General features: G+C 36.7%; 1 protein-coding gene and 1 pseudogene across 2 annotated transcripts in view; both read right to left on the bottom strand.

The window, feature by feature from the left end:
* Window positions 1-13,149, bottom strand: part of LOC105477724 (synapsin II) — a 196,703-nt gene that overhangs the window by 136,398 nt on the left and 47,156 nt on the right. The window lies entirely within an intron of this gene.
* The window catches only part of LOC139362013 (actin, cytoplasmic 2-like), a 46,678-nt pseudogene extending 33,529 nt beyond the window's left edge, over window positions 1-13,149 (bottom strand).

The following is a 13,149-nucleotide window of genomic DNA, read 5'->3' as shown; positions in this document are numbered from 1 at the left end:
AAAAACTCAGAAATGAAAAACAGAAAAGAAAAAAATTTAAATCTGCTGATCAACTCAGAAGGTCAACATCCAAATAATAGTTCTAGAAAGAGAGCACAGAAAAATATGGATTGGAAATCAACAATGAAGGAATTCAAGAAAATATCTCAGAATTGAAGGGCTTGTTACCCAGACTGAAAGGGCTCCAGAGAGTCAAGCAAAACAAATGAAAATAGATTCTCACTAAGATTTACCATCATAAATTTCAGAAAAGCAGGCCAAAGAGAAAATTCCAAATGCTTTCAGGGAAGAGGGTGGGAACAGATCAACATCCAAAAGATTAGGAATCAAAGTGGCTGCAAACTTCCCAGGAGCAATACTGGAAGCCAGAAGATAACTGAGCAATGCCTTCAACATGCTAAGGAAAAATGACTTCCAACCTAAAATTCTAAAGCCAGCAAACTATCAATTAAGTACAAGGATAGTATAAAGATATTTTCAGACATGAAAAGTTGAGCTTTAAATGTTTCTATAAAAAGAGAGATATCAAGTGGTAGATACATATCAAATACACTTATTACATTTAAGTTCAAATTTTTATTTATTGATTCACTCATTCATTCGAGACAAGGTCTCACTCTGTCACCAAGACTGGAGTGCAGTGGCATAACCACAGCTCACTGCATCCTTTACCTCCCAATGCTCAGGTGATCCTCCCACCTCAGCCTCCCAAGCAGCTGGGACTATAGGCATGCGCCACCACACCTGCCTAATTTTTCTTTTTGTAGAGACAGGGTTTTGCCACATTGGCCATGCTGGTATCAAATTCCTAGGCGCAAGTAGTCCTATTGCCTCAGCCTTCCAAAGTGCTGCCATTACAGGCATGAGCCCACCATGCCTGGCCTGAGTTCAAATTTTAATTTAAAAAATTTATAGAATGCTTGAAAGGTGAAGACCCGAAGACAGAGAGATAGAATTTGAGAAACATTTCTAGGAAATGAACTAGGAAAGTTCAGAAAGTGTTAAGGAAGCTTTCCCTTTCTTTCCTTTTTTTTTTTTTCTGGTTAAGGTAAGGGAGTCTGGAGCTTGTAATATGCAGATGAAAATGATTTAGTAGAGAAGAAGAAACTGTACATGGTGTGAGCCACCACTCCTGGCCAATTAATAAACATTCTAACAGTCTCTTATTCATGAATTGATGTTGTGATGCCATGCATATTAATTAGAAGAGTTCAACAAAGGAATATAGTATGGATCAGGGAGAAAGTGAAGTTTCATAGAAGACTTGGCCTTAAAGGATGAAAATGAAAATAATTTTACAATGAAAGGAAAGGTTTACCTCTCATATAGAGTTGAAACAAAAAGGGAAAAAACATCCCTTTTTTTCTTTTTTTTTTTTTTTAAATCACTGAATGACTTGGATTAAAACCTTGACATGACTCATTCTGTTTCTTTTCCCATGCTAGAATCTGCATTTGTCTTTTCTCTGCTAGGGAGATTTGAAATATAATTTAACAAATCTTGTTGATACGGTTTGGCTGTATCCCCAACCAAATCTCATCTTGAATTGTAGTTCCCACAATCCCCACATGTCGTGGGAGGGACCCAGTGAAAGGTAGTTGCATCATGGGGGCAGTTACCCCCATGCTGTTCTTGTGAGAGTCAGTGAGTTCTCATGAGATCAGATGGTTTTTACAAGGGGCTTTGCCCTCCTTGCTCGGAACTCACTCTCTCTCCTGCCACCATGTGAAGAAGGACATGTTTGCTTTCACTTCTGCCATGATTCTACACTTCATCTTAGTCAAAAGGCCAAGAAGCGATACCCTTCTGCCATGATTGTAAGTTTCCTGAGGCCTCCCCGGCCATGTGAAATCGTGTCAATTAAACCTCTTTCCTTTATCACTCAGTCTGGGGTAGTTCTTTATAGCAGTGTGAGAATGGACTAATACAGTTGTAAAGAGGTTCTTGAACAGAACTGCTCTCTGTTCTGAATGTGAGTACCATGCCACCTTCTGTAATGTGGGGACTCCAGCGTATTTATTTTCACAACCTACATGATAAATACTCTGATATAAGTACATAAATGTAAGGGTAAAGAAGGTGAATCATTTGGGCTGAAAAACTTAGTAGCCATGCAAATATTCAGTTTGCGTAAGAGTCAGCCAGATTTTCTAACAATGACACCAAGAGTTTTGGTGAATATATTCAATTCATGCCTTACAATTTAATAAGATTCCCCCCCACTGACCCCGAGTCTTTTTTCTAAAACAACTGGCTCCAATTATCTTTCTGTTTTCATAAGTGGGATTCTGTTTTCACTTCTGACACTGAAACAGCTGCTTTCATTTTTTTGAATTAAATTTTATTTTTCAGAATGGTTTTAGATTTACGGAAAAACTATAAAGATAGCCCAGAGTTCCCACAATCCCCAAACCTAGCTTTCCATACCATCATCTTACATCAGTATGGTATATTTCTTATAATTAATAAGCCAATATTGGTTCATTATTATTAACTAAAGTGCATACTTTATCCAGATTTCCTTAGATTTTTATATCTTTACCCGGATATCATTCACATACCATATCGTTCATCCTTTTTAAGTGTGCAATTCAGTAGGGTTTAGTATATTTACCACTAATTCTAGAGTATTTTTGTTACCCAAAACAGAAACCATGTACCCATTACCAGTCACCTCCCAATGCCTTATCCCCACTTGTAGCCCTAGGTAACCACTAATCTGCTTTCTGTCTCTATAGAGTTGCCTATTCTGGATGTTTCATATAAATGGAATCATAAAACATGTGGTCTCTTGTTACTGGCTTTTTAATTAATTTCAACTTTTATTTTAGATTCAGGAGGTACATGCACAGTTTTGTTACATGGGCATATTGCATGATGCTGAAGTTTGGTTTATGATTGATTCCGTCACCCAGGTAGTGAGCATAGTACTCAACAGTTAGTTTTTCTAACCCTTGCCCCCCACCCTCCTTCCCACCTCAAGCAGTCCCCAGTGTCTATTGTTGCCATCTTTATGTACACAAGTACCCAATGTTTAGCTCCCACTTATAAGTGAGAACATGTGGTATTTGGTTTTCTGTTCCTGTTATTAATTCATTTAGGATAATGGCCTCCAGCTGAACCCATTTTGCTGACAAGGACATAATTTCATTCCTTTTTATGGCTGTATAGTATTCCATAGTATATATGTACCACCTTTTCTTTATCCAGTCCACTGTTGAGCACCTACGTTGATTTCATGTCTTTACTATTGTGAATGGTGCTGCGATGAACATATAGTACATGTGTTTTTTTGGTAGAACAATTTATTTTCTTTTGAGTATATACCCAGTAATGGGATTGCTGGGTTGAATAGTAGTTCTAAGTTCTTTGAGAACTCTCCAAACTTCTTTCCACAGTGACTAATTTACATTCCCACCAGCAGTGTGTAGGTGTGTAGGTGCTCCCTCTGCAGCCTCACCAGCATCTGTTGCTTTTTGACTTCTCTTAATAGCCATTCTGAATGGTGTGAAATGGTATCTTATTGTAGTATTTATTTGCATTTATCTGATGATTGTTACTGGCATCTTTCACTTAGCGTAACGTTTCCAAGGTGCATCCATGTTGTAGCATGTATAAGTACTTAATTTCACTTTATTGCTGAACGACATTCCATTGTAGAGCTATACCACGTTTTTGTTTATCCATTTATCAGTTGATGGACATTTGGGTTTTCACTTTTTGGCTATATGAATAATGCTATGAATATTTGTGTACAAGTTGTTGGGTGAACATGTGTTTTAAATTCTCTCAGGTATACCTATGAGTGAAATTGATGGCTCATATGGTAACTCTATGTTTAACTTCTGAGGAAGTGACAAACTGTTTTTCTGAGTGCACCATTTCACATTTCAATCATCAGTGTATAAGGGGTCCAATATCTCCACATCCTCACCAATACTTTTATTCTCTTTTTATTATAGTTGTCCTATGGGTGTGAAGTTATATCTCATTGTGGCTTTGGGTCACGTTTCCCTTAGGACTAATGAGGTTGAGCATCTTTTCATGTACTATTGACCTTTTGTATATGTTCTTTGGAGAAATGTCTATTCAAATCCTTTACCCCTTTAAAATATGGGTTGTCTCTTTATTGTTGAATTATAAGAACTCTATATATTCTGGATACTAGAACTCTCTTAGCTATATGATTTACTTCCCCCCCCATTCTGTGAATTCATTGTATTTATAGTATCATTTGAAGCGTAAGTTTTAAATTTTGATGAAGTTCAATTTATCTATATTTTCTTCGGTTGTTTGTGTTTAAGTGTAGATTTCCTTAGTTTCGAACCTAATGACATCTTCTGGTCCAGGATCCCATATAGGATACCACATTAATCATCATGTCTCCTTAAGTTATCCTCTTGACAGTTTCTCAGACTTTCCATGTTTTTGATAATTTTGACAGTTTTAATAAGTAGTGGCTAAGTGTTTTGTAGACTGCCCCTCAACTGGTCTTTAATGTTTTTCTCAAGGTTAGAGTTATGGGTTTGAGGAAAAAAGACCACAGAGATAAAGTACCATTTTAGTCACATGTCAAGGGTATACACTACCAACATGACTTATCACTGTTGATGATGACTTTGATCACCCGAGGGAGTGTTTGTCAGGTTTCTTCACCGTAATCTTTTTTCCTACTTTCCATACTGTACTCTTTGTAAGGATGTCACTATGCACAGCTCACACTTAAGGGGTGGGAAGTTATATTCCACCTTCTTGATGCAGAGTATCTACATAAATTGGAAATTATCCTGCATGGTAGATTTTTTTCCCTCTTCTCCCTTTAATCATTTATTTGCATCAGTATGGACCTATGGATATTTATTATTTTAGATTATAACCCAATACTGTATTTTCTTGCTCAAACCATTCCAGCTTCAGCCATTGGTAACCCTTTCAACCCCTCAGGCTCTTCTGACACAGCCCTTCCATGTGTTTTTAAAAATATCTCTAAATATTTCTATATGAAGCTGTATGTGCCTACATTAAACTAAACATGAGTTCATAATGATGTCTCCAACTTTAATCCATTATTACATGGGTTATTCTAGCCTCTTCCTACGTTTATCTGTGAACTTCCACTCCAACAGTGAGTAACCTGGTTCACTCCATCTGCCATCCATTTACTTAATTGTTCAATTTCAGTATACATGTATAGCATTATCAGAATTGTTAATCCACACACTCATGGGATACATTATCAACTACAGTTCTTACGTTTAGATTCTTTTACCTTTAATCTTACAGACTCTACTCATTTCCATAGTCAATTAAATCAGCACCTTTTTCCCTCATTCATTTCAGTGAGGTTATTTTATACATTTGTAATTTTATCACATTCTGCATTCTATCCTGGGATCACCCAATCTCCTAAGTGATTTTTTAAAACTTTGCAAACATTATGGTTCACTTTTTGTGCTGCTGAATTCCATAGATTTTGCACAGTGTCATGTATTCCCCCATTTCAGTATCATATAGAATAGTTTTACCATCCCCCAAATCTCCTGTATTTCACTGTATTTAAGTCCTCCCCTCCCATATTCCCCTGGCAAACACCAATCTTTTTGCTGTCACTATAGTTTTGTCTTCTCCAAAATGTCATATAATTGGACTCATGTAGCCTGTAGCCTTTTGAAATTGGCTTCTTTACCTTAGCAATATACATTTAAGATTCATCCATGTCTTTTTGTAACTTGATAGCTTATTTATTTTTATCACTGAATAATAGTCTACTGTCTGGATGTTCCATAGTTTATCCATTCATTTACTGAAGGACATCTTGGTTGCCTCCAGTTTTTGCTGATTATGAATAAAGTTGTTATAAACATCTGCATGCAGGTTTTTGTCTTGGCATATGGTTTTCAAATCATTTGGGCAAATACGTAGGAGCATGAATGCTGGATCGCATGGTAAGATTATGTTTAGCTTTGTAAGAAACTGCCAAACTGTCTTCCAAAGTCTATGCTTCTTATTGAGTCTTACAGTTATTGATATATTTGGATACAATTCCTTTATTAGGTATATATTTTGCAAATATTTTCTCCCAGTCTGTGGCTTGTCTTTCAATTCTCTTAACAGTGTCTTTATAGAGCAGAAATTTTCAACTTTAATAAAGTCCAACTTGCCAGTTTTTTTTTCTTTCATGGATTATGTTTTTTGTGCTGTATCTAAAAACTCACAGCCAAACTCAAGGTCACCTAGAGTTCCTCCTGTGTTTTCTTCCAGAAGATTTCTGGTTTTACATTTGAGATTTTGGTTTATGGCCCATTTTGAGGTAATTCTTGTCAAAGGTGTAATATTTGTGTTCACTACTCTGCATATAAATGTAAATTTGTTGAAAAGACTGTCCTTTCACAATTTAATCCTTTGCTCCTTTGTCAAAGATTATTTGATTATCTGTGTGAGTCTATTTCCGGGCTCTGTATTCTGTTCCATTGATTGAAATACATCTATTCTTTCACCAATATCATACTGCATGGATAACTATAATGTAATAAAAAGTCTTGAAATCAAGTTGTGTGAATCCTTCAACTTTATTCTTCTTCAGTATTATGTTGGCTGTTCTGGGTTTCTAGGCTTTCCATATAAACTTAAGAATCAACTTGTGGCCGGGTGCGGTGGCTCACGCCTGTAATCCCTGCACTTTGGGAGGCCGAGGCGGGTGGATCACGCGGTCAGGAGATCGGACCATCCTGGCTAACACGGTGAAACCCCGTCTCTACTAAAAATACAAAAAATTAGCCGGGCGCGGTGGCGGGCGCCTGTAGTCCCAGCTACTCGGGAGGCTGAAGCAGGAGAATGGCGCGAACCCGGGAGGCGGAGCTTGCAGTGAGCTGAGATCGCGCCTCTGCACTCCAGCCTGGGCGACAGAGTGAAGACTCCGCCTCAAAAAAAAAAAAAAAAAAAAAAAAAGAATCAACTTGTTAATCTCTACAAAAATAGCGCTCTAGGATTTTGACTGGGATTCCACTGCATCTATAGATCAACTTGGAAAGACTTGACATCTTAACAATATTGAGTCTTCAGATCTATAATATAGAATCTGTTTATTTAGATCTTCGATTTCTTTCGTCAGAGTTTTGCAGTGTTCTGCTTATACGTCTTGAATATATTCTGTTAGATTTATGCCTAAGTACTACTTTCTTTTTTTGTGGTGCTGTTGTAAATGGTAGTGTTTTTTAAATTTTTCATTGTGGTATACAGGAAAATAACTAATTATATATACTCACCTTGTGTCCTGGAACCTTGCTCTACTTGTTTATGTTCCAGGAGGTTTATCATTTCCTAGCAATTTTCTACATAGACAATCATGTCACCTGTAAGCAAAGACAGTTTTATTTCTTCCTTCACAATATATATAGCTTTAATTTCATTTTCTTGTCTTATATTTCACTAAGTTATCCAATATGATGTTGACTAATAGTTGTGAGAGAAGACATCTTTACCTCATTCCCAATCTTGGGGAGAAAGTATGGTTTCTTACCATCAAGTATAATGTAGGCTTTTTTGTAAGTGTTCTTTAATAAGTTGACGAAATTCACCTCTATTCCTAGTTTGCTGAGAGTGTTTATCACGAATCAATGTTGCATTTTGTCAGAGGCTTTTTAAGCATCAATTCCTAGCCTTCAAATATCTTACCATATATTTCTTCTGTTCTTTCTTTGCCTTCTCATATGATTGCACATCTTATATCTATTGAAAATATCTCACATTCTTGGATGTTCTGTTGCTGTTTTAAACTCTATTTTTCTCTTTGCCTTTCTGTCTTCGAAGTTTCACTGACATATGTATTTTCAAGCTTCTTTCCTTGGCTGTGTCCAGAATAGTCCATCAAAGGCATTCTTCATTTCTGTCGCAGTTTTTTCTTTTAGCATTTGCTTTTCATTCATTCCTACAGTTTCCATCTCTCTGCTTACATTATCCATCTCTTCTTTCATGTTATCTACTTTTTTCATCAGAGCATTTACCATATTAATCGTAGTTACTTTAAATTTCCTGCTTGTTAATTCCAAGACGTGTCGTGTCTGAGGCTGGTTCTGATGCTTGCTTTGAAGACACTTTAGGCTGTGTTATTTATTCCTTTTAGCATGACTTGCAATTTTTTTGTAAGCCAGATATGATGTATTGGGCATAGGAACCGGTCTAAATAGGCCTTTAGTGTGAGGTCTTATGTTAATCCAGTTAGGAGTTTGGCCGTGTTTAATACATGCTGCAGTAGTAAGTGCCAGAGGCTTCAAATTCCTCCAGTGTCCCTGTTTGTATGTCTTCTGTTGTCTTTGGACTTCCCTGAGAACTCCCCCTCAGATAGAGTCTGTGAGTTATAACTCATTTGGCTGTAACCCAGTAGTTACACTGTAGCCCTGTTAGTGTGGTGGTAAGATGTCGAGGGAAAGGAAGCATTCTGCTATCTTCCAATTAAATCTGTCATTCAGTGGGCCTGTGACCTTCACGAGTATTTATCAGTTTATTTCCCTTCCCCCTTAGGTGAGACAGTAAAACTCACCTAAGAGGGGGCTGGAGTCTTATCCCAGGTGGGATAAGACTGGTAGTCTTTTCCTCTGGAGAGTAGGTTTTTGTTATGGAGAAGGCTCTGGGTATATTCCACAATGGTTACTCTCCCTTTCTTCCTGCCAGAACCAATATGAGATCTTTCTTGGCTCTTCACAGTACAAACTGTGGCGTTCCTAAAAGTAAAATCCATAAAAATGTGAGGCTGCTGGCCGGGCGTGATGGCTCACGCCTGTAATCCCAGCACTTTGGGAGGCCGAGGCGGGCGGATCACAAGGTCAGGAGATCCAGACCACGGTGAAACCCCGTCTCTATTAAAAATACAAAAATTAGCCGGGCGCGGTGGCGGGTGCCTGTAGTCCCAGCTACTCAGGAGGCTGAGGCAGGAGAATGGTGTGAACCCGGGAAGCAGAGCTTGCAGTGAGCCGAGATCATGCCACCGCACTCCAGCCTGGGGGACAGAGCGAGACTCCATCTCGAAAAAAAAAATATATATATATGAGGCTGCTCTTAAGACTACAGACCCAGGAGTTTCTCAACCTCTAGCTAGCCCATAAACAACCTTCAGCAATTTGTCAAAATTACCATTTAGGTGTTCCCACCAGTTTAAGACTCCAGCAGCTTCTGCTCCAGGTATGCAGATCTCTTCCAAATCTCTTTTAATCCACAGGTTTCCCTCTGCATCCCTTTATTTTCCTTAGAGTTGACCTGTTGAAGAGCCTGGAGCATCTTGACCCATATGTAGAATTTCCCATAGTAGCAGTTTTGCTGATTACATTCTCACCAGGAAGGTTGTGTTTCTCCATCCTTTGTGTTTCCCACAAATTGGCAGCTGGATGCAGAGGCTTGATCAGACTCATGTTAGATTACTTTTATCAGAAGCTCATAATGTCTGACTTTCTGTGATATTAACAGCTGTTGATGTTCAATACCTGGATGCATTAATTCACTGAGAGTTGCAAAATGGTAATACTCTAATTTTATCATTTTTATGCAAAAATTCATTTTATTCCCATGTGCCAGCAGCCAATAAATAGAAAATGAAATTCAAAGAGTAAAACCATTTATAATAGCATCGAAAGAACCACCAAATACCCAGAGAAAAAGGTAAAAAAAATATGTAAAAGACTTCCACCTTTAAAAACCACAAAGCATAATTGAGAGAAGTTTTTAAAGCATCAAACAGTTGGTGGGATATACCATGTTCATGTTCTAAAAATTCATAACTGCAAATATAATTTCTCCAAAAATTGAATCACAGAATCAATGCAATCCCAAAATCCCAGCAGGTCTTTCCTGTATGCAAGGAAATTCATTCTTTTATGTATTTCTTTTTTCCTTTAAGTTTATTCTCTTCATATGATAACTTCACAAAATGGAGCTCATTCATTTTTAAAGCTTTCTTGTCTAATATATTTAAAATAAAAATTTTCTTCAAAATACTGCCTTTGCTGCATCTCTTAAATATTGTTATGTAGTGTTTTCATTGTCATTACCTTCTAGGTATTTTTAATTTACATTAATTATTTAGTGGTGTTTTCAAATTTTCAAAATACACGGGAAATTTTTAAGATTTTCATCTTTTTATATTAACTTCTAATTTCACTATGTTATAGTCAAAGATCATTCTATCTCTCATTGAAATGTGTTGATGTGTTCTCTGATTTATTCATATTAATTTTTATAAATGTTCCATGGATATTTGAGAAACTGTGTGTTCTTAAATTGTTAAATATAAAAATCTATATGTCCAAAAGGTCAAGTATCAAGCTTTTTGATTTTGGCATTCAGATCTCCTATACTGTTCATTTTCTGTCTTCTTGACCAATCAATATTAAATTTCTCAATAGTAATAAAGGATGCTAGAAAACATAAGCAATACTTTTCTAAATTTTGAAGAAAAATTATTTTTGACCCAGAATTCTATATTCTACTAAACTGTCAATCAAATGTATGGGTTAATAATTTCATTTTTGAATATCTAATTTCTCAGAAGATTCATCTCTTAGGCACCCTTTCTTTAAAAACTCCTGGAAAAGATGTTCCTGTAGAATGAGGAAGTAAAGCTAAGCGAAAAAGAAAAAGTGGGATCCAAGAAACTGGAACTACTCCCCAGGAGACAGTAGTGTTAAAAAAAAAAAAAAAGCCCTAGGATGCAATAATCCTAGATAGCAAATTGTCCAGATTAAAATAGGATAGAGGGTTCCAAAGGGAGACCTCTGGGCAGGGCATGGGAGAGGGGAGAATTGGTAGATTTTTCAGATAATGTAAGTAATTGGTTGAATTAGACAAATATTTTGCTCCTCCCCAGATTCTCTTGGTTTTACTCACTCTGCCTTCAGAGGCCACCAGAGTGATTCTATATGGACTCATGTAGTTAAACCTTCTAAGCCAACCAGCTCTACACCCCAAGTCTCTGGCTCCTCTCACAACTCCCAGATTCAGATGAAGAGCCACTATGTAGGATCTTGCTTCTCCCAAAATTGCAAAGGACAAATCTGATGATGCAACCAGGAAGCATGGGGAGGAGGGTTATTCTTCATGGGCAAATTTTAACCAATGGGAGACAGAATATAAGGGGGAATCAACAGATAGAGCCCCTTTCCCTCTTTCTCGTATACTACTCTAACAGATTTCAGGATAGCCCACATGGAAATGTCCTGAGTGGGTAGACAGGTGTACCTGTCAAATGACCAGCTGTTATCTCTTCACTGCCTGTTGTAAAGCAGTGGCAAGTGTGATAAGGCATCACCTTGCATTTGCTTCCTGTCCTTCCTGCCTCACTCCCCCTGCTATCATTCTTATTGCCCTGGGATTGCACCTCCCAGTAAAGGATTGGTATTTAATGTTTGCCTCAAGCTCTGTTATCTAAAGAATATGGACCAAGTCACATGTATATGATGGATTCTGATAAAATAATATGAAAAATTTTAATTGAGGTTTGCAAAAATTATTATTTTGATTATATTTTTAATTATTTGAGGTTTAAAAAATTTAATTTTTAAATTTAACTTATTTTAATTACTTAATTGAGGCATACAAAAATTTTAATTGAGGTTTATAAAAATTATTTTCAATTTGAAAGTTATAAAAACTTTCATGTAAAAAACATGAGAATACTATTAACTCCAGGGGGAAAAAGTTCTGTATGGTAAACATTGTGATCATAGTAAGTATGCCACCTAGCTCTGCAGAAAGAAACATACATAACAATGTAAACATTGATATAAGTACAAATTGTAGAATAATTATGTTGATAGATGGAGCGTAGAGAGGGGCTGTGAGACCTAAGTGTACATTTATCAGATAATGAGAAAGAAGGATCAATCAGAATCTTATTTCCGGCTCTAAAGTAATTCACTGTATGATCTTGGATGAGTTGTTTAATTTACCTTTGTTTCAGTTTCTTCATTTATCAAATGGGAATAATATCTACCATGCCTTTTGCTGTAGGGTTGTTGTAAAGGTAAAATGAAACAACATGTATGGAAATATGTCAAAAAACAAAAAGGTCATCTTTCAGAAGAGATATGGGAACCAGTAGCAAGCTCAAAGCTGCATGTTTGGGTCAAAGGAAGATAAGTAGGATGTGAGTTCAAATCTCCTAACTTAGCATTTCTCTGATAGCTAAACTGCAAGGGCAATGCTAAGAGTTTCAAGAATGTTATGATGCTTTGGCCTGAAAAAAAAAACAAAACAAAGCAGTTTTTCTCTTTTTGGAAAGGAAGGAGACATGACCAAAGCTGGCTCCTATGGGTAATCTTGATTACAACAACCTCCTGACTTGTTTTCTTGCCTCTAGTCTCTCCTCCTACCAATCCATCCAGACAGCTTAACACTCCAAACCTAACTCTTTATCATGTTAGCCACAGATCAGGGATCTACAATGGTGCCAGATTCTTCTATTTAGATTCTATCCCTTCTCTGTAAATTCATATTTATTTCCCTAGTCCACACAAATTTTGATTCTTCTTGCCCAATTCTAACAGTCAATTTAATTTTTTTCTTGAAAGTATAGCCAACAATTAAATCTTAGCACTTGACTAAATTATACTCTAACTTTATAAATTCCTCAGGCATTGCATTAATTCTGGAGAACAGCAATCATGTCTTTTACTTCTCCTAAGTGCTAAGCACAGCTTCAATCAGGCAGTAGATGCAAATAATAATAATAAATATTAAAAGAAATGAATAGAACAGACGTTACTTACTTAACCTCTTTAAAATTCTAGTTTCTCTTCTGCAAAATCTGAATAATACTTTACAGATACTGTGAGACTTTAAAAATGATATGTAGCATAGAGTCTAGCACAACACCTAGCATGTAGCTAGCATTCAATAAATGTTTCCTGAATATAAATACTAAAATGTGGATAATATCGATCCCATATGATTGCTGTAAGGGCTAAATAAGGATGTGTCAAAAATGCTCTAAAACCAAAACATTTGTCAAAGGTGAATAATTATTGTCATTAAAAAGTACAAAATAAAGAAATTGGATGAAAAAGAAAACTAGCAGGGAGCCAACTAAGAGGCAACAGCCCACATGAGAAATACATGGTGAATTTAATATGAGGGGAGGGGAGGGGAGGGGAGTGGGGAGGG

The sequence above is a fragment of the Macaca nemestrina genome, chromosome 2, assembly GCF_043159975.1.
Source record: "Macaca nemestrina isolate mMacNem1 chromosome 2, mMacNem.hap1, whole genome shotgun sequence".
Classification (NCBI taxonomy): Eukaryota; Metazoa; Chordata; class Mammalia; order Primates; family Cercopithecidae; genus Macaca; species Macaca nemestrina.
This window is presented reverse-complemented; position numbering and strand designations above follow the sequence as displayed.